This window comes from Oncorhynchus masou, chromosome 32, assembly GCF_036934945.1.
Source record: "Oncorhynchus masou masou isolate Uvic2021 chromosome 32, UVic_Omas_1.1, whole genome shotgun sequence".
Classification (NCBI taxonomy): Eukaryota; Metazoa; Chordata; class Actinopteri; order Salmoniformes; family Salmonidae; genus Oncorhynchus; species Oncorhynchus masou.
In genome coordinates, this window is record NC_088243.1 from 73,941,417 (window position 1) to 73,963,120 (window position 21,704).

A 21,704-nucleotide genomic window follows, 5' to 3' on the forward strand; every position below is an offset into this window, starting at 1 on the left:
GGCTAAGGACATGAGGGTTTATGTTTCCTCCTGCTCGGTGTGCGCCCAGTGTAAGGCTCCTATTTACCTGCCCAGAGGTAAGCTACACCCCTTACCCGTTCCACAACGGCCTTGGTTGCACCTGTCGGTGGATTTTCTGACCGATATTCCTCTCTCACAGGGTAACACCGTGATCCTGGTCTCTGAAAGGAATCTACAGTATATTGGAAAAGGGATTGTAATGTCAGGAAGTTAATTCCTTTAAAAACTGTTATTCAAAATGCTTGTAAAGCTTTTCTAACTGGCCTTATTTTAAAACAAAAACTACTTTAACTATGAACACTTGTCAAAACTATGGCAAACCACAGAGCTCAATGTTTCCTTTACAACCAAAATCCCCTCAATTTATAATAATTTCTGTGCTGCCATCCTGTTAGAAGGTAACAGATTATTTTATTACAATGGTTAAATTGGATTTTCATTGTGTTCAAAGGTGTTATTTGCCCCCTAGTGGTGCTTTCTGGTACTTAGAAAGACTATGCAAACAGGAAGTAGAGAATTTGTTCTGCACGCATAGTAGCAGCTACAAACAACGCTACGGTGCAGGTCTTTCAATGTAGTTATTTCTTGTCACGCTTCAGCCTTGGAAAATATTTCTTTGTAAGTTCGATTCAGGCATTTAGCTAATGATGATAATCTTGTTATTGATAGAGTTGCTTACATATCAATGTTGGTTGGTTGCATTCACTCACACAAATTGCAATGCCTTTCATGTATGTCGTTAGCTGTATTACTTTGCTCGTGCGTCATGCAAACAAATTGTAAAATATATAATACTGTAGTTTTGTTACTGTCTCGAGTGTAATATGCTTTGTTATTCTACATAGATGGTTGTACATTATTAGAGTAATGAGGAGTTAGCAAATTACCATATGAGTAACAATTAGCTATATGGTTTTGCATCATGCCAGATGCATGGTACCTTAGCACGTGCTTTGTATTTATGCAACTTCAAATGTTTAATATACAGCTACAGTATGTCGGTGTGAATTGAATACTAAAGTATATTCTTTTCGGTATTTTGCAGTTTCACAACATAAACGTTTTCAATATATTAATTCAAGCAAAGTCACGCCGTGGGAGTTTTATGTTGTTAGCTATCTGTCTAGTTTTGCATGGGAAAGCAACTCAAGAGCAGAATAGTGAAAAAACATCATCACAGCGGGCTCAAGCTCAAGAATAACCACACATGGTGGTTTTATTTCTACGTTCATCAGCCAACAAAGCCTCTTATCCTAGGGAAGACCAGCAGTCTACGATGTAACAACCAGAGCCAGGTGTTAAACAGAGAGAGATGGAAGAGCCTCTTCAGCACATTGGGACCAAGTCTCAATCTACAAGATCAAGGTCATTAAAACAGTCAAGCAGATCCTCAACGGCGAGTTCTGCAGCCATCAAAGCACGCGCCAAGGCAGACGCAGCGCATGCACAAGTCTCGTATGCTGAGAAGGAAGCTTCTGTGATGAAACAAAAGGCAGAAATAGAGGCCAGCTTGTTGAAGCAAAAAGCTGACCTCGAATCAAATTTATATGTTCTCCGAGTTGAGAGAGCAGCTGCTGCTGTGTTGGCTGAAGCTACAGCCTTTGAAGAAGCTGTAGGATCAGAACGCAGAGAGCTTCGCAAAGAACTAGACACAGGGACACAGCCCTTAAGTCCAGTCCAAAGTACATGTGAGTATGTGCAACAACATGCTAGGCCCTACTTTGCTGAACTTCCATTTGAAGTGGAGAAACAAGAGCTTAGTGTTGACCCAGCTACATGCCATAATCCAGTAAGTAGCAAACAACAGAACATGAGCAGAGACTCTCCGTTCAAAAGAAATGAACAGCAGCATGGTGGAAATGGAAAGCAAGCCCACTTCCAGTCACACACACAAAGCTTCCCTGAGTCACAAGTGGCACCATCAAGTACCTCCTACGCCGTGAAATGGTGAGTTCCGGACTACTGAAGTTTGATGATCGCCCTGAAAATTATTGGGCATGGAAAGCATCCTTTCTCAATGCGACCAGAGACTTGAATTTATCAGCCAGGGAAGAGTTAGACCTAATTACCAAGTGGCTAGGGGCAGAGTCGTCTGAGCAAGCAAACAGAATTAGATCTGTCCATATTTTCAACGCAACAGCAGGACTTAACATGGTCTGGCAACGACTAGAAGAGTGCTATGGTACACCCGAAGTGATCGAGAATGCACTGTTGAAGAAAATGTATGATTTTCCAAAACTGGCTGACAAAGACAATCACAAACTAAGAGAACTAGGTGACATTCTTCTCGAACTGGAGTGTGCTAAAGTAGAAGGGTACCTTCCAGGCCTCGCTTATCTGGACACATCTCGGGGGGTAAACCCTATTGTAGAGAAACTTCCATTCAGTTTACAAAAAATGGAGAGCACAGGGATCCAAATATAAGGAGGACTATCGGGTAGCATTCCCACCATTCTCGTTCTTCTCGAGATTCATCAGGAACCAGGCGAAAATTAGAAATGATCCCAGCTTTACCCTCTACACCTCAAATAACCAGGTGTCTAGGAAAAGTGGGAAACCTGCCAGGTACAGCAGCAAGACACCCCCCCCCCCCCCGCAGCTACTCACCCAAGCCTCTCCAGGTTCTCCTTTACCCAAATCCAGATAGCAGATGTTCTGAAAGAGCTGCAAAACCTGGACCTGTAAAAATCAGCTGGGCTTGACAATCTGGACCCTCTATTTCTGAAACTATCCGCCGCCATTGTCGCAACCCCTATTACCAGCCTGTTCAACCTCTCTTTCATATCGTCTGAGATCCCCAAGGATTGGAAAGCTGCCGCAGTCATCCCCGTCTTCAAAGGGGGAGACACCCTGGACCCAAACTGCTTCAGACCTATATCCATCCTGCCCTGCCTATTTAAGGTCTTCAAAAGCCAAGTCAACAAACAGGTCACTGACCATCTCGAATCCCACCGTACCTTCTCCGCTGTGCAATCTGGTTTCCGATCCGGTCACGGGTGCACCTCAGCCACGCTCAAGGTACTAAACGATATCATAACCGCCATCGATAAAAGACAGTACTGTGCAGCCGTCTTCATCGACCTTGCCAAGGCTTTCGACTCTGTCAATCACCATATTCTTATCGGCAGACTCAGTAGCCTCGGTTTTTCTGATGACTGCCTTGCCTGGTTCACCAACTACTTTGCAGACAGAGTTCAGTGTGTCAAATCGGAGGGCATGCTGTCCAGTCCTCTGGCAGTCTCTATGGGGGTGCCACAGGGTTCAATTCTCGGGCCGACTCTTTTCTCTGTATATATCAATGATGTTGCTCTTGCTGCGGGCGATTCCCTGATCCACCTCTACGCAGACAACACCATTCTATATACTTCCGGCCCGTCCTTGGACACTGTGCTATCTAACCTCCAAACGAGCTTCAATGTCATACAACACTCCTTACGTGGCCTCCAACTGCTCTTAAACGCTAGTAAAACCAAATGCATGCTTTTCAACCATTCGCTGCCTGCACCCGCACGCCTGACTAGCATCACCACCCTGGATGGTTCCGACCTTGAATATGTGGACATCTATAAGTACCTAGGTGTCTGGCTAGACTGTAAACTCTCCTTCCAGACTCATATCAAACATCTCCAATCGAAAATCAAATCTAGAGTCGGCTTTCTATTCCGCAACAAAGCCTCCTACACTCACGCCTCCAAACTTACCCTAGTAAAACTGACTATTCTACCGATCCTCGACTTCGGCGATGTCATCTACAAAATTGCTTCCAACACTCTACTCAGCAAACTGGATGCAGTTTATCACAGTGCCATCCGTTTTGTCACTAAAGCACCTTATACCACCCACCACTGTGACCTGTATGCTCTAGTCGCCTGGCCCTCGCTACATATTCGTCGTCAGACCCACTGGTTCCATGTCATCTACAAGTCCATGCTAGGTAAAGCGCCGCCTTATCTCAGTTCACTGGTCACGATGGCAACACCCACCCGTAGCACCCGCTCCAGCAGGTGTATCTCACTGATCATCCCTAAAGCCAACACCTCATTTGGCTGCCTTTCGTTCCAGTTCTCTGCTGCCTGTGACTGGAACAAATGTAATGCTTTGCAGGTTAACAAAAATTGCTGAAGTTGGAGACTTTTATCTCCCTCACCAACTTCAAACATCTGCTATCTGAGCAGCGAACCGATCGCTGCAGCTGTACATAGTCTATCGGTAAATAGCCCACCCATTTTTACCTACCTCATCCCCATACTGTTTTAATTTATTTACTTTTCTGCTCTTTTACACACCAATATCTCTACCTGTACATGACCATCTGATCATTTATCACTCCAGTGTTAATCTGCAAAACAGTAATTATTCGCCTACCCCCTCATGCCTTTTGCACACAATGTATATAGACTCCCTTTTTTTCCCTCTGTTATTGACTTGTTAATTGTTTACTCCATGTGTAACTCTGTGTTGTCTGTTCACACTGCTATGCTTTATCTTGGCCAGGTCGCAGTTGCAAATGAGAACTTGTTCTCAACTAGCCTACCTGGTTAAATAAAGGTGAAATAAAAATAAATAAACTGTATACAAAACAGATGTGTCATCTGAGGCCTCAGACCACCAAACCAAATCCAGTAAGACAAAGGTTGAAAACCCTGACCATTACTGCCCAGTACAAGCCTCATCCTCTTAAAAAGTGTTGTGGGTTTAGATACAAAACTCTAGATGAGCGCAGATCATGTGCACTCAAGAGATTCAAGCACAACTGTGAACACAGACAGCCTGGGATGTTCTGTGTTTGACAAAACACAAGACAATGATAAACCAGCACCATCAGTGGAGGACAAAGCCTTCTTGGACATTATGGACAAACAGGTTTTCCAGGATGACGGAAACAACTGGGTGGCTCCACTACCCTTTCGCCCCGCTAGACGTCGCCTTCCTAATAACAGGGAGCAGGCCATGAACCATCTCACATAACTTCGCAGGACTGTAGACAAAAAGCCTGACATGAAGCGTCATTTTATTGACTTCATGCAAAAGATGCTGGATAACGACCAAGCCGAACCTTCACAGCCACTAGAGGGAGACAAAGAACGTTGGTATCTGCCCATATTTGGTGTTTACCATGCACAAAAGCCTGAACAAATAAGAGTAGTATTTAACTCCAGTGCTAAGTGTCAAGGCGTGTCACTTAACAATATTCTGCTCAGTGGTCCAGACTTAAACAACACACTCTTGGGTGTCCTAATGCGTTTCCGCAAGGATTGCATTGCACTAACAGCAGATGTGCAACAAATGTTTTACTGTTTTGGTGTACGTGAGGATCACAGAGATTACTTAAGGTTTCTCTGGTATGAAGATAACAACCCAGATAGAAAGATAACTGAGTACAGGATGAAAGTCCATGTATTTGGCAACAGCCCTTCACCAGCCGTATAGCCATCTACTGCATGAGATGAGCAGCGCTACAGGGTGAGAAGGAACACGGGTCAGAACCCAAGCAATATGTAGTGAGGAACTTCTAGGTCGATGATGGTCTAACATCAGCAGTTACTACAGAAGAAGCTATCAGCATTCTAAGAAAAACACAAGCAATGTTGGCGGAGTCCAACATGAAACTACACAAGATTGGATCCAATAGCAAAACAGTTATGGAAGCCTTCCCCATGGAGGACCATGCGAAAGACTTAAAATATCTGGACCTAGGAGTGAATCCTCTCCCCTTTCAACAGAGTCTGGGACTTTCCTGGAACCTGGAAACAGACAGCTTCTCATTCCAGGTATCCCACAATGAGAAGCCTTTTACACGGTGTCGTGGAAATTTCCTCTTCTTACCAAATCATGTGAGCAAACCACACACAAGTCAGAGTTAGTTATCACAAAGTCCGTCTTTAATTATTTGAGCTCTATCACAACCCTGTTACTCTCAGATCAATTCAGTGTCTATCAATGAATTCTCTGAGAGTCCCTCACACATTGTTACTGAGATCCTTTATAGCAAAGATACACATATCCAGACAGCATAGGCATAATTTATCGTTCAGCTTTGTCTCCTAAACTATGTTCTTTTCTCAAACTCAGAACCATAAACCAATCCTCCATATCAACAGGCATATATCAAATCCATCCTATCTTGACAAAATCACAGAGACACACTGACTGGCACACAGACATTGTGGAATCAAGAGATACACACTTGACCTCTCCCCTCTCTCTGGCCCAAGCAACTTAGTCTTGACATAGAACAGATACTGCAACCCCGCCACAGTATTATACAAAAATAACATTCTGATGAGAAGTCACTTACAAACATATGATGAATATAAAACATCTTACATATGTTACCAACCAATTCTGATTATTCCCCTCTCAAGGGACATTGTCCCTTCTAAAGAATCAGAATATTAATTACATACTCAATATTTAAAATTCAAATCCCTTCAAGTAAAAACCTCAATTTAACACATATCAATATTAGCAGATTTACTTACATTAAATCATGATTATAATACAGATCAGTATCTCAATGCATTCTTAATCTAAATTACTACAATTTACATGGTGTAGACCCCTTCAAACAACCTGATACCACAAAAGTATAAACAATTTAATGGCACAGTTGACCAACCCCCCCCCCCCCCCCTCTCAGGCACTGCAGCATCTTCTGGCGTCTCTTTCGTTTTTCTTCAGATAGCTTTACAGTTCAAAGTGGACGGCCCATGATAATGTCCCAATTTCAATGTCTCATCTTTACCACTCATGTCTTGTCCATTCATCAACCAATATACCAGCATCATAAGAAAATGTTAGAACAGATTTTTCTCCATGATCACTCCAAGTGGACTCTCACAGTATGAGAGAAACATGAAAGAAAAGCAGTTGATAGCTGAGATCTGATACTGTACACCAATTTCTGGCTTGGTTCATTTCTCTCGGTAGAAGTGGTTTGGAAAGCCTCCTTCAACGCCTTTGTCACCCTTCTTCAGCCAGTTAGAGGGGGTTTTGAGGTACACACACCATTCGGTCCAATTATCTCTTCAATGCATTAAGATACCGTCTGATGTAACTTTTCATGATAACCTCAAAAGAACACATTAAATCAAATCAAATTTATTTATATAGCCCTTCGTACATCAGCTGATATCTCAAAGTGCTGTACAGAAACCCAGCCTAAAACCCCAAACAGCAAGCATTGCAGGTGTAGAAGCACGGTGGCTAGGAAAAACTCCCTAGAAAGGCCAAACCCTAGGAAGAAACCTAGAGAGGAACCAGGCTATGTGGGGTGGCCAGTCCTCTTCTGGCTGTGCCGGGTGGAGATTATAACAGAACATGGCCAAGATGTTCAAATGTTCATAAATGACCAGCATGGTCGAATAATAATAAGGCAGAACAGTTGAAATTGGAGCAGCAGCACGGCCAGGTGGACTGGGGACAGCAAGGAGTCATCATGTCAGGTAGTCCTGGGGCATGATCCTAGGGCTCAGGTCCTCTGAGAGAGAGAAAGAAAGAGAGAAGGAGAGAATTAGAGAATGCACACTTAGATTCACACAGGACACCGAATAGGACAGGAGAAGTACTCCAGGTATAACAAACTGACCCTAGCACCCCAACACATAAACTACTGCAGCATAAATACTGGAGGCTGAGACAGGAGGGGTCAGGAGACACTGTGGCCCCATCCGAGGACACCCCCAGACAGGGCCAAACAGGAAGGATATAACCCCACCCACTTTACCAAAGCACAGCCCCCACACCACTAGAGGGATATCTTCAACCACCAACTTACCATCCTGAAACAAGGCTGAGTATAGCCCACAAAGATCTCCGCCACGGCACAACCCAAGGGGGGGGCGCCAACCCAGACAGGATGACCACATCAGTGAATCAACCCACTCAGGTGACGCACCCCTTCCAGGGACGGCATGAGAGAGCCCCAGTAAGCCAGTGACTCAGCCCCTGTAATAGGGTAGAGGCAGAGAATCCCAGTGGAAAGAGGGGAACCGGCCAGGCAGAGACAGCAAGAGTGGTTCGTTGCTCCAGAGCCTTTCCATTCACCTTCCCACTCCTGGGCCAGACTACACTCAATCATATGACCCACTGAAGAGATGGGTCTTCAGTAAAGACTTAAAGGTTGAGACCGAGTTTGCGTCTCTGACATGGGTAGGCAGACCGTTCCATAAAAATGGAGCTCTATAGGAGAAAGCCCTGCCTCCAGCTGTTTGCTTAGATATTCTAGGGACAATTAGGAGGCCTGCGTCTTGTGACCGTAGCGTACGTGTAGGTATGTACGGCAGGACCAAATCAGAGAGATAGGTAGGAGCAAGCCCATGTAATGCATTGCAGGTTAGCAGTAAAACCTTGAAATCAGCCCTTGCTTTGACAGGAAGCCAGTGTAGAGAGGCTAGCACTGGAGTAATATGATCAAATTTTTTGGTTCTAGTCAGGATTCTAGCAGCCGTATTTAGCACTAACTGAAGTTTATTTAGTCCTTTATCCGGGTAGCCGGAAAGTAGAGCATTGCAGTAGTCTAACCTAGAAGTGACAAAAGCATGGATTAATTTTTCTGCATCATTTTTGGACAGAAAGTTTCTGATTTTTGCAATGTTACGTAGATGGAAAAAAGCTGTCCTTGAAATGGTCTGACTTGTTCTTCAAAAGAGAGATCAGGGTCCAGAGTAACGCCGAGGTCCTTTACAGTTTTATTTGAGACGACTGTACAACCATTAAGATTAATTGTCAGATTCAACAGAAGATCTCTTTGTTTCTTGGGACCTAGAACAAGCATCTCTGTTTTGTCCTAGTTTAAAAGTAGAAAGTTTGCAGCCATCCACTTCCTTATGTCTGAAACACATGCTTCTAACAAGGGCAATTTTGGGGCTTCACCATGTTTCATTGAGATGTACAGCTGTGTGTCATCCGCATAGCAGCGAAAGTTAACATTATGTTTTCGAATGACATCCCCAAGAGGTAAAATATATAGTGAAAACAATAGTGGTCCTAAAACGTAACCTTGAGGAACACCAAAATTTACAGTTGATTTGTCAGAGGACAAACCATTCACAGAGACAAACTGATATCTTTCCGACAGATAAGATCTAAACCAGGCCAGAACTTGTCCGTGTAGACCAATTTGGGTTTCCAATCTCTCCAAAAGAATGTGGTGATCGATGGTATCAAAAGCAGCACTAAGGTCTTGGAGCTTTTTCAAGAGAGGCTTTATTACTGCCACTTTTAGTGAGTTTGGTACACATCCGGTGGATAGAGAGCAGTTTATTATGTTCAACATAGGAGGGCCAAGCACAGGAAGCAGCTCTTTCAGTAGTTTAGTTGGAATAGGGTCCAGTATGCAGCTTGAAGATTTAGAGGCCATGATTATTTTCATCATTGTGTCAAGAGATATAGTACTAAAACACTTGAGCGTCTTGATCCTAGGTCCTGGCAGAGTTGTGCAGACTCAGGACAACTGAGCTTTGAAGGAATACGCAGATTTAAAGAGGAGTCCGTAATTTGCTTTCTAATAATCATAATCTTTTCCTCAAAGAAGTTCATGAATTTATCACTGCTAAAGTGAAAGTCATCCTCTCTTGGGGAATGCTGCTTTTTAGTTAGCTTTGCGACAGTATCAAAAAGGAATTTTGGGTTGTTCTTATTTTCCTCAATTAAGTTAGAAAAATAGGACGATCGAGCAGCAGTAAGGGCTCTTCGGCACTGCACCTTACTGTCTTTCCAAGCTAGTCGGAAGACTTCCAGTTTGGTGTGGCGCCATTTCCGTTCCAATTTTCTGGAAGCTTGCTTCAGAACTCGGGTATTTTCTGTGTACCAGGGAGCTAGTTTCTTATGAGAAATGTTTTTAGTTTTTAGGGGTGCAACTACATCTAGGGTATTGCGCAAGGTTAAATTGAGTAACTCAGTTAGGTGGTTAACTGATTTTTGTCCTCTGGCGTCCTTGGGTAGACAGAGGGAATCTGGAAGGACATCAAGGAATCTTTGTGTTGTCTGTGAATTTATAGCACGACGTTTGATGTTCCTTGGTTGGGGTCTGAGCAGATTATTTGTTGCAATTGCAAACATAATAAAATGGTGGCCGATAGTCCAGGATTATGAGGAAAAACATTAAGATCCACAACATTTATTCCATGGGACAAAACTAGGTCCAGTGTATGACTGTGACAGTGAGTGGGTCCAGAGACATGTTGGACAAAACCCACTGAGTCGATGATGGCTCCGAAAGCCTTTTAGAGTGGGTCTGTGGACTTTTCCATGTGAATATTAAAGTCACCAAAGATTAGAATATTATCTGCTATGACTACAAGGTCCGATAGGAATTCAGGGAACTCAGTGAGGAACGCTGTATATGGCCCAGGAGGCCTGTAAACAGTAGCTATAAAAAGTGATTGAGTAGGCTGCATAGATTTCATGACTAGAAGCTCAAAAGACAAAAACGTCATTTTTTGGGGGGTAAATTGAAATTTGCTATCGTAAATGTTAGCAACACCTCCGCCTTTGCGGGATGCACGGGGGATATGGTCACTAGTGTAGCCAGGAGGTGAGACCTCATTTAACACAGTAAATTCATCAGGCTTAAGCCATGTTTCAGTCAGGCCAATCACATCAAGATTATGATCAGTGATTAGTTCATTGACTATAATTGCCTTTGAAGTAAGGGATCTAACATTAAGTAGCCCTATTTTGAGATGTGCGGTATCATGATCTCTTTCAATAATGACAGGAATGGAGGTGGTCTTTATCCTAGTGAGATTGCTAAGGCGAACACCGCCATGTTTAGTTTTTCCCAACCTAGGTCGAGGCACAGACACGGTCTCAATGGTGATAGCTGAGCTGACTCCACTGACTGTGCTAGTGGCAGACTCCACTATGCTGGCAGGCTGGCTAACAGCCTGCTGCCTGGCCTGCACCCTATTTCATTGTGGAGCTAGAGGAGATAGAGCCCTGTCTATTTTGGTAGATAAGATGAGAACACCCCTCCAGCTAGGATGGAGTCCGTCACTCCTCAGCAGGTCAGGCTTGGTCCTGTTTGTGGGTGAGTCCCAGAAAGAGGGCCAATTATCTACAAATTCTATCTTTTGGGAGGGGCAGCGATTGAGTTGTGAGACTCTGCTGTAGAGCTCATCACTCCCCCTAACTGGGAGGGGGCCAGCGACAATTACTCGATGCCGACACATCTTTCTAGCTGATTTACATGCAGAAGCTATGTTGCTCTTGGTGATCTCTGACTGTTTCATCCTAACGTCGTTGGTGCCGACGTGGATAACAATATCTCTATACTCTCTACACTCGCCAGTTTTACCTTTAGCCAGCACCATCTTCAGATTAGCCTTAACGTCGGTAGCCCTGCCCCCTGGTAAACAGTGTATGATCGCTGGATGATTCATTTTAAGTCTAATACTGCGGGTAATGGAGTCGCCAATGACTAGAGTTTTCAATTTGTCAGAGCTAATGGTGGGAAGCTTCGGCGTCTCAGACCCCGTAACGGGAGGAGTAGAGACCAGAGAAGACTCAGCCTCTGACTCCAACTCGCTGCTTAATGGGGAAAACCGGTTGAAAGTTTCTGTCGGCTGAATGAGCGACACCGGTTGAGCGTTCCTACAGCATTTCCTTCCAGAAACCATGAGAAAGTTGTCCGGCTGTGGGGACTGTGCCAGGGGATTTATACTACTATCTGTACTTACTGGTGGCACAGACGCTGTTTCATCCTTTCCTACACTGAAATTACCCTTGCCTAACGATTGCGTCTGAAGCTGGGCTTGTAGCACAGCTATCCTCGCCGTAAGGCGAGTACAGCGACTGCAATTAGAAGGCATCCTGTTAATGTTACTACTTAGCTTCGGATGTTGGAGGTCCTGACGAATCGTGTCCAGATAAAGCGTCCGGAGTGAAAAAGTTGAGGAAATATATATATATATATATATATAGTAATTAAAAGGTAAAAAACGTAAAGTTGTCAGGTATCAAAATAGGTTGGCAACAAAACGCACAGCAACTCGAAAACAAGTCTGCAAGTTACGACCGGAAATGACATCAGACAATCATTTCATGATTTACAATTTCAGATCAGAACAACAGTTTAGTTCAGTTCATTAACTACTTGATAAATGATTACTTTTACCAATTATTCTTAATACACATATCTAAACATATTTCACAGAGAATATCAAAACATTCTATTGAAACTATTCTTTCAAATTGGTTTATACTCCCCATCTCACTGTCAACTCCATCGTAGAGCCAAGGATCAAGAAGTTAGACCGATACCTCGGGAATAGAACAAAATAAACACAACAAATACAATACACTCAACAATACAATACACTCCTTCACATATATCTTAAGTTGTATAACTTCAATTCAAACCCTCAAAAAACTGAATCCATCCCCATGTTTTACACACATGTCTCTGTATGAGAGTAATGTAAAACAAAAAACAAAAAATTGTAAAACAAAATTTCAACTAACCTAATCAAATTAAAATCACCTAACTGAAAACAACTCCACAAAGAAAAATGATTTAACCCCTATGGTCATAGGAAAATAGACTTAAAGCAGCATACCCTTAGTTAAAAGCAATGCCCTCTCCCTTTTCACAGTGATCCAAATTACAAATATGGCTAAGAAAAATATTTACCAATTACACACATTATTTTGAAAACAATATTACAAATGACCATAATTTCATTATCCAAATGGCTTTCCAATGCGGGTGATCAAGCCACAACGGAAAGTCATCAGAAGGTCATAGGTCATACAAAACCCTTCAAAGCAGTGTTTTTCACTATATTTGTTATGCACTTGAGTGAAGACCCAAAAGCGGTTTAACAAAAACAGAGTTCTTTAATGAGAACACAGGAAAGACATAGATCCTCTTCAGACGTTGACAATGGCAAAATAGACTACCCGCAGAGAGGGCGACAAATGAAACATAAAGTCCCTCTGATGAATAGCAAGAGAGTCCTCTTCTTAGCAGCAGAGGAGAATAGCTGGGTAGCGGTGACAGGCTGCAGGTCGCTCTGGGTAGGCGCGGGTCATAGAGGAATAGTGGTACCTGATCACACGTAGCATCAGATGAACAGGACACAGTGCAAACGAAAGACAGTTAGTAGTGTACAGGATGCACCTGCCAGGCAGACTCCGACAGGATAGGACAAGGAGGAAGCCAACGAGACGATAGCTTGCTTCTGGCATGAGAAACACAAACGAGAATCTGACACCGAAAGTAGCAGGAACAGAGAGAGAAATAGAGACCTAATCAGAGGGAAAAAAGGGAACAGGTGGGGAAAGGGTGAACGAGGTAGTTAGGGGAGATGAGGAACAGCTGGAGAAGGAGAGAAAGAGAAGGTAACCTAATAAGACCAGCAGAGAGAGACAGAGTGAAGAGAAAGGACAGGAACAGACATAATAAGACATGACAGTACCCCCCACTCACCGAGCGCCTCCTGGCGCACTCGAGGAGGAAACCTGGCGGCAACGGAGGAAATCATCGATCAGCGAACGGTCCAGCATGTCCCGAGAGGGAACCCAACTCCTCTCCTCAGGACCGTACCCCTCCCAATCCACTAGGTACTGATGACCACGGCCCCGAGGACGCATGTCCAAAATCTTACGGACCCTGTAGATAGGTGCGCCCTCGACAAGGATGGGGGGGCGAGCGGGGGGCGCGAAGAACGGGCTTAACACAGGAGACATGGAAGACCGGGTGGACGCGACGAAGATATCGCGGGAGAAGAAGTCGCACTGCGACAGGATTAATGACTTGAGAAATACGGAACGGACCAATGAACCGCGGGGTCAACTTGCGAGAAGCTGTCTTAAGGGGAAAGTTCTGAGTGGAGAGCCATACTCTCTGACCGCAACAATATCTAGGACTCTTGGTTCTACGCTTATTAGCGGCTCTCACAGTCTGCGCCCTATAACGGCAAAGTGCAGACCTGACCCCCTTCCAGGTGCGCTCACAACGTTGGACAAAAGCCTGAGCGGAGGGGACGCAGGACTCGGCGAGCTGAGATGAGAACAGCGGAGGTTGGTACCCGAGGCTACTCTGAAAAGGAGATAGACCGGTCGCAGACGAAGGAAGCGAGTTGTGGGCGTATTCTGCCCAGGGGAGCTGTTCTGACCAAGACGCAGGGTTACGAAAAGAAAGACTGCGTAAGATGCGACCAACAGTCTGATTGGCCCGTTCGGCTTGACCGTTAGACTGGGGATGGAAGCCGGACGAGAGACTGACGGAAGCCCCAATCAAACGGCAAAACTCCCTCCAAAATTGAGACGTGAACTGCGGGCCTCTGTCCGAAACGACGTCTGACGGAAGGCCATGAATTCTGAAAACATTCTCGATGATGATCTGTGCCGTCTCCTTAGTAGAAGGGAGCTTAGCGAGAGGAATAAAATGAGCCGCCTTAGAGAACCTATCGACAACCGTAAGAATAACTGTCTTCCCCGCTGACGAAGGCAGTCAGGTGATAAAATCTAAGGCGATGTGAGACCACGGTCGAGAGGGAATGGGAAGCGGTCTGAGACGGCCGGCAGGAGGAGAGTTCCCAGATTTAGTCTGCGCGCAGACCGAACAAGCAGCGACAAAACGACGTGTGTCACGTTCCCGAATGGGCCACCAGAAACGCTGGCGAATGGAAGCAAGCGTACCCCGAACGCCGGGGTGGCCGGCTAACTTGGCAGAGTGGGCCCACTGAAGAACGGCCAGACGAGTAGGAACGGGAACGAAAAGAAGGTTCCTAGGGCAAGCGCGCGTCGACGGAGTGTGAGTGAGTGCTTGCTTTACCTGCCTCTCAATTCCCCAGACAGTCAACCCGACAACACGCCCCTCAGGGAGAATCCCCTCGGGGTCGGTGGAGACTACTGAAGAACTGAAGAGACGAGATAAAGCATCAGGCTTGGTGTTCTTTGAGCCCGGACGATAAGAAATAACGAACTCGAAACGAGCGAAAAACAGAGCCCAACGAGCCTGACGCGCATTAAGTCGTTTGGCTGAACGGATGTACTCAAGGTTCCTATGGTCAGTCCAAACGACAAAAGAAACGGTCGCCCCCTCCAACCACTGTCACCATTCGCCTAGGGCTAAGCGGATGGCGAGCAGTTCGCGATTTCCCACATCATAGTTACGTTCCGACGGCGATAAGCGATGGGAAAAATACGCGCAAGGGTGGACCTTGCCGTCAGAGAGGGAGCGCTGAGAAAGAATGGCTCCCACGCCCACCTCTGACGCGTCAACCTCAACAACGAACTGTCTAGAGATGTCAGGTGTAACAAGAATAGGTGCGGAAGTAAAACTATTCTTGAGAAGATCAAAAGCTCCCTGGGCGGAAACGGACCACTTAAAGCACGTCTTGACAGAAGTAAGGGCTGTGAGGGGAGCTGCCACCTGACCGAAATTACGGATGAAACGGCGATAGAAATTCGCGAAGCCAAGAAAGCGCTGCAGCTCGACGCGTGACTTAGGAACGGGCCAATCAATGACGGCCTGGACCTTAGCGGGATCCATCTTAATGCCCTCAGCGGAAATAACGGAACCGAGAAAAGGAACAGAGGAGGCATGAAAAGTGCACTTCTCAGCCTTCACATAAAGACAGTTCTCTAAAAGGCGCTGGAGGACGCGTCGAACGTGCTGAACATGAATCGGGAGTGACGGTGAAAAAAATCAGGATATCGTCAATGTAAACAAAAACAAAGATGTTCAGCATGTCTCTCAGAACGTCGTTAATAACTAGTGCCTGAAAGACAGCTGGAGCGTTAACCTCTTACATCTATGGGGGCGCTATTTCATTTTTGGATGAAAAACGTTCCCGTTTTAAACAAGATATTTTGTCACAAAAAGATGCTCGACTATGCATATAATTGATACCATTCGAAAGAAAACACTCTGACGTGTCCAGAAATACCAAGATATTCTCTGTGCGTGCCCTAGAACGTGAGCTTCAGGCAAAACCAAGATGAGATGGCATCCAGGAAATGACAAGGATTTTTGAGGCTCTGTTTTCCATTGTCTCCTTATATGGCTGTGAATGCGAGAGGAGTGAGTCAACCCTTTCTGTCGTTTCCCCAAGGTGTCTGCAGCATTGTGACGTATTTGTGGGCAGATCATTGGAAGATTGACCTTAAGAGACCACATTTACCAGGTGTCCGCCCGGTGTCCTGCGCCGAAATTGGTGCGCAAAAGTCACCTGCCAGTATTTTTCCATGCGATACAGAGAGGAAAGCAAGCTTCCACGAACTGCATATCAATGAAGAGATATGTGAAAAAACACCTTGAGGATTGATTCCAAACAACGTTTGCCATGTTTCGGTCGATATTATGTAGTTAATCCGGAAAAAGTTTTACGTTGTAGGTGACTGAATTTTCGGTTCGTTTCGGTAGCCAGACGCAATGTAGAAAACGGAACGATTTCTCCTACACACAGACGCTTTCAGGAAAAACTGCGCATTTGGTATGTAACTGAGAGTCTCCTCATTGAAAACATCAGAAGCTCTTCAAAGGTAAATGATTTTATTTATTTGGTTATCTGGTTTTTGTGAAACTGTTGCGTGCTAAATGCTACTCAAAATGCTATGCTAGCTTTGCATACTCTTACACAAATTAGTCAATTTCTATGGTTCAAAAGCATATTTTGAAAATCTGAGATGACAGTGTTGTTAAGAAAAGGCTAAGCTTGAGAGCAGACGCATTATTTTCATTTTATTTGCGATTTTCAGAAATCGTTAACGTTGCGTTATGCTAATGAGCCTGAGGCTTTAGTCACAAACCCGGATCCGGGATGGGGAGTTTCAAGAAGTTAACGAGGCCGAAAGGAAGAACCCGGTATTCAAAGTGCCCTAACGGAGTGTTAAACGCCGTCTTCCACTCGTCCCCCTCCCTGATGCGCACGAGATGGTAAGCGTTACGAAGGTCCAACTTGGTGAAAAACCTGGCTACCTGCAGGATCTCGAAGGCTGAAGACATAAGAGGAAGCGGATAACGATTCTTAACTGTTATGTCATTCAGCCCTCGATAATCTATGCAGGGACGCAGGGACCCGTCCTTCTTCTGAACAAAAAAAAACCCCGCTCCGGCGGGAGAGGAGGAGGAGACTATGGTACCGGCGTCGAGAGATACAGACAAATAATCCTCGAGAGCCTTACGTTCGGGAGCCGACAGAGAGTATAGTCTACCCCGGGGGGGAGTAGTTTCCGGAAGGAGATCAATACTACAGTCATACGACCGGTGTGGAGGAAGAGAAGTGGCCTTGGAACGACTGAACACCGTGCGCAGATCGTGATACTCCTCCGGCACCCCTGTCAAATCACCAGGCTCCTCCTGTGAAGAAGAGACAGAGGAAACAGGAGGGATAGCAGACATTAAACAGGTCACATGACAAGAGACGTTCCAGGATAGGATAGTATTACTAGACCAATTAATAGAAGGGTTATGGCGAACTAGCCAGGGATGGCCCAAAACAACAGGTGTAAAAGGTGAACGAAAAATTTAAAAAGAAATGGTTTCGCTATGATTACCAGAGACAGTGAGGGTTAAAGGTAGCATTTCACGCTGAATCTTGGGGAGAGAACTACCATCTAAAGCGAACAAGGCCGTGGGATCCCTTAACTGTCTGAGAGGAATGTCATGTTCCCGAGCCCAGGTCTCGTCCATAAAACAGCCCTCCGCCCCAGAGTCTATCAAGGCACTGCAGGAAGCTGATGAACCGGTCCAGCGGAGATGGACCGGAAAGGTAGTGCAGGATCTTGAAGGAGAGACCTGAGTAGTTGCGCTCACCAGTAGCCCTCCTCTTACTGATGAGCTCTGGCTTTTACTGGGCATGAAGTGACAAAATGACCAGCGGAGCCGCAGTAGAGACAGAGGCGGTTGGTGATTCTCCGTTCCTTCTCCTTAGCCGAGATGCGGATACCCCCCAGCTGCATAGGCTCAGAACCCGAGCCGGCGGAGGAAGGTGGCAGTGATGCGGCAGGTGGCAGTGATGCGGAGAGGGGGGCAACGGAGAACGCGAGCTCCTTTCCACTAGCTCGGCGACGAAGATCAAACCGTCGCTCTATGCGAATAGCGAGTGCTATCAAGGAGTCCATGCTGGAAGGAACCTCCCGGGAGAGAATCTCATCCTTAACCTCGGCGAGGAGACCCTCCAGAAAACGAGCGAGCAAAGCCGGCTCGTTCCAGTCACTAGAGGCAGCGAGAGTGCGAAACTCAATAGAATAATCCGTTATGGATCGATTCCCTTGACATAGGGAAGACAGGGCCCTGGAAGCCTCCTCCCCAAAAACAGAACGGTCAAAAACCCGTATCATCTCCTCCTTAAAGTCCTGATACTGGTTAATACACTCAGCCCTCGCCTCCCAGATTGCCGTGCCCCACTCACGCGCCCGTCCGGTAAGGAGAGAAATGACGTAGGCGATGCGAGCTGTGCTCCTGGAGTAAGTGTTGGGCTGGAGAGAAAACACCACATCACACTGAGTGAGGAATGAGCGGCATTCAGTGGGCTCCCCAGAGTAACACGGCGGGTTATTGATTCTGGGCTCCGGAGACTCGGAAACCCTGGAAGTGGGCGGTGGATCGAGGTGGAGATGGTGAATCTGTCTTGTGAGGTCGGAGACTTGGGAGGCCAGGGTCTCAACGGCATGTCGAGCAGCAGACAATTCCTCCTCGTGTCTGCCTAGCATCGCTCCCTGGATCTCGACGGCTGAGTGAAAAGGATCCGGAGTCGCTGGGTCCATTTCTGGTCAGATTCTTCTGTTATGCACTTGAGTGAAGACCCAAAAGCGGTTTAACAAAAACAGAGTTCTTTAATGAGAACACAGGAAAGACATAGATCCTCTTCAGACGTTGACAATGGCAAAATATACTACCCGCAGAGAGGGCGACAAATGAAACATAAAGTCCCTCTGATGAATAGCAAGAGAGTCCCCTTCTTAGCAGCAGAGGAGAATAGCTGGGTAGCGGCGACAGGCTGCAGGTCGCTCTGGGTAGGCGCGGGTCATAGAGGAATAGTGGTACCTGATCACACGTAGCATCAGATGAACAGGACACAGTGCAAACGAAAGACAGTTAGTAGTGTACAGGATGCACCTGCCAGGCAGACTCCGACAGGATAGGACAAGGAGGAAGCAAACGAGACGATAGCTTGCTTCTGGCATGAGAAACACAAACGAGAATCTGACACCGAAAGTAGCAGGAACAGAGAGAGAAATAGAGACCTAATCAGAGGGAAAAAAGGGAACAGGTGGGGAAAGGGTGAACGAGGTAGTTAGGGAGATGAGGAACAGCTGGAGAAGGAGAGAAAGAGAAGGTAACCTAATAAGACCAGCAGAGAGAGACAGAGTGAAGAGAAAGGACAGGAACAGACATAATAAGACATGACAATATTAAACAATTTGCAAACAATGATCAACTAGTTCCAACATTTTTGTATTTCCATGTTCCCAGAACATTACTTCATCAAAAGATTTGCGTGTGTAATGAAAAGTTAGAAAATAAAAACTCATCAACCCAATTTACAAGTAAAATCTAAATACGTCACTGTCGGCAATTCCCAGAAGAATAATAGCTCAATTTTAATAGTACAAACATTACTCCAGCTATGATTCTCAAATTCCAAATTAATATATTAGCAATCAAAGAATAAAATCGACAGGAAACAGATATTGCGCCTTTTAATAAAAGTAGATTATGTTTACTTATGCAACGTATTTCAATTACTTTACTACATCACATTAATCACGCAATGATAATTAGTTTGATGGAAAACCTTAGGCTTTGTACGACATTATAAATTACATTGAGATTCCCCCTTAATTCTCTCAAACTTTATTCAGTTTATTCAATAAATCCCGCAACTTCTCTCATACTGGGAAGAAAAAGTATAACATGTTCAGACCTTAAGGGCAGTTAAATTTCTGCTGCCGGAGTCTCCCGCCTGTCCGGCGCTGCTGCCGGAGTCTCCCGCCTGTCCGACGCTGCTGCCGGAGTCTCCCGCCTGTCTGGCGCTGCGGCCAGAGTCTCCCGCCTGTCCGGCGCTGCGGCCGGAGTCTCCCGCCTGTCCGGCGCTGCTGCCGGAGTCTGAGGCGCCAGAGCCCCTCAGCCCAGAGGCGCCAGAGCGTCCGCCCCTCTGTCCCGAGCCGCCCCTCTGTCCCGAGCCGCCCCTCTGTCCCGAGCCGCCCCTCTGTCCCGAGGCCCACCTCTGTCCTGAGGCCCACCTCTGTCCGGAGCCGCCCCTCTGTCCCGAGCTGCCCCTCTGTCCGGTGGGGTCATTGAGAAGGGTGGCCATGGTTAGGAAGCCACGGATGCGGACTATAAGGCGGACTAAGACACTGGTGAAGTGGGGTCAGCGTCCCTTTCGCCAGAGCCGCCACCGCGGACAGACGCCCACCCAGACCATCCCCTATAGGTCAAGGTTTTGCGGCCGGAGTCCGCACCTTTCGGGGGGGGTACTGTCACGTTCTGACCTTTATTTCCTTTGTTTTGTCTTTATTAGCATGGTCAGGGCGTGAGTTGGGTGGGCAGTCTATGTTTATTTGTTCTATATTTTGGGTATTTCTATGTTTCGGCCTAGTATGGTTCTCAATCAGAGGCAGGTGTCATTAGTTGTCTCTGATTGAGAATCATACTTAGGAAGCCTGGGTTTCACTGTGTGTTTGTGGGTGATTGTTCCTGTCTCTGTGTGTGCACCAGATAGGACTGTTTAGGGTTTTCACATTTCTTGTTTTTTGTAGTCAGTTGTTCATGTGTACATTACGTATTAAAAATAAACATGGACACTTACCACGCCGCATATTGGTCCTCTGATCCTTTTCACCTCTCCTCTTCGGAAGAAGAGGAGGAAATCCCTTACACTCAGCATTACTTTATCAAATCTCTAGTAATTGATTATACACACATACACATACAATCATAATTTCAAATAATTCACAGAATCCATATAAAACTTAAGAAATCTTAGGTACTCACACAGAACTTTCAGGATCACCCACACAGGATTGGTCAGATGTTCACACAGAAGTGGTCAGACGTCCACACAGAACATCAGAACATAAAAAGGTTTGCCCACACAGAGTCAACCCTACCCCGCTCACACAGAACGGTCCGACAACTATTACCTAGTGATGCCATAACAAAATACTCACACAGATTAACCCAGGGCATACCTGGCTAGCACATTTAAAATAATTGGAATTCACCACCTCTGAGGGTCACTTAGACAATCACACAGACGCACAGAATGAGGTCCTTCTTCCAATAGGGCTTCACCAAGTGCCGTGTTTCACCTAGAACACACAGTCCCCTGACCCCTCACCCCGACAGACCTCACCAAATCCCCACTGTGATCAATTCAGTGTCAGGAGGGCTCTTGGTCACTGGCAACCGGACAGTGCAGAGTATCTTTTGAGTCCACAAAACCCCCAGATTACTCTCCTCCGACTCGGCCCTGCTTACGCCGCCAAGGTGCCTTCCTTACAAAGGAATTCACGCTCAGAGCATTCTCACACCATCAATGTTACTGACACAAAAGACCAGCACTACCTCAGCCCCTTCTGGATACTTCAGCATGAACGACCTTCATGGAAAACAGTGGAAGCAAGTCCAGTGTCTCGCTGACACCTTTTGTAAAAGGTGGAGACAGGAGTACTTGACAACGCTGCAGAGACACAGAAAATGGACAGCAGAAAAGCAAAATGTTAAA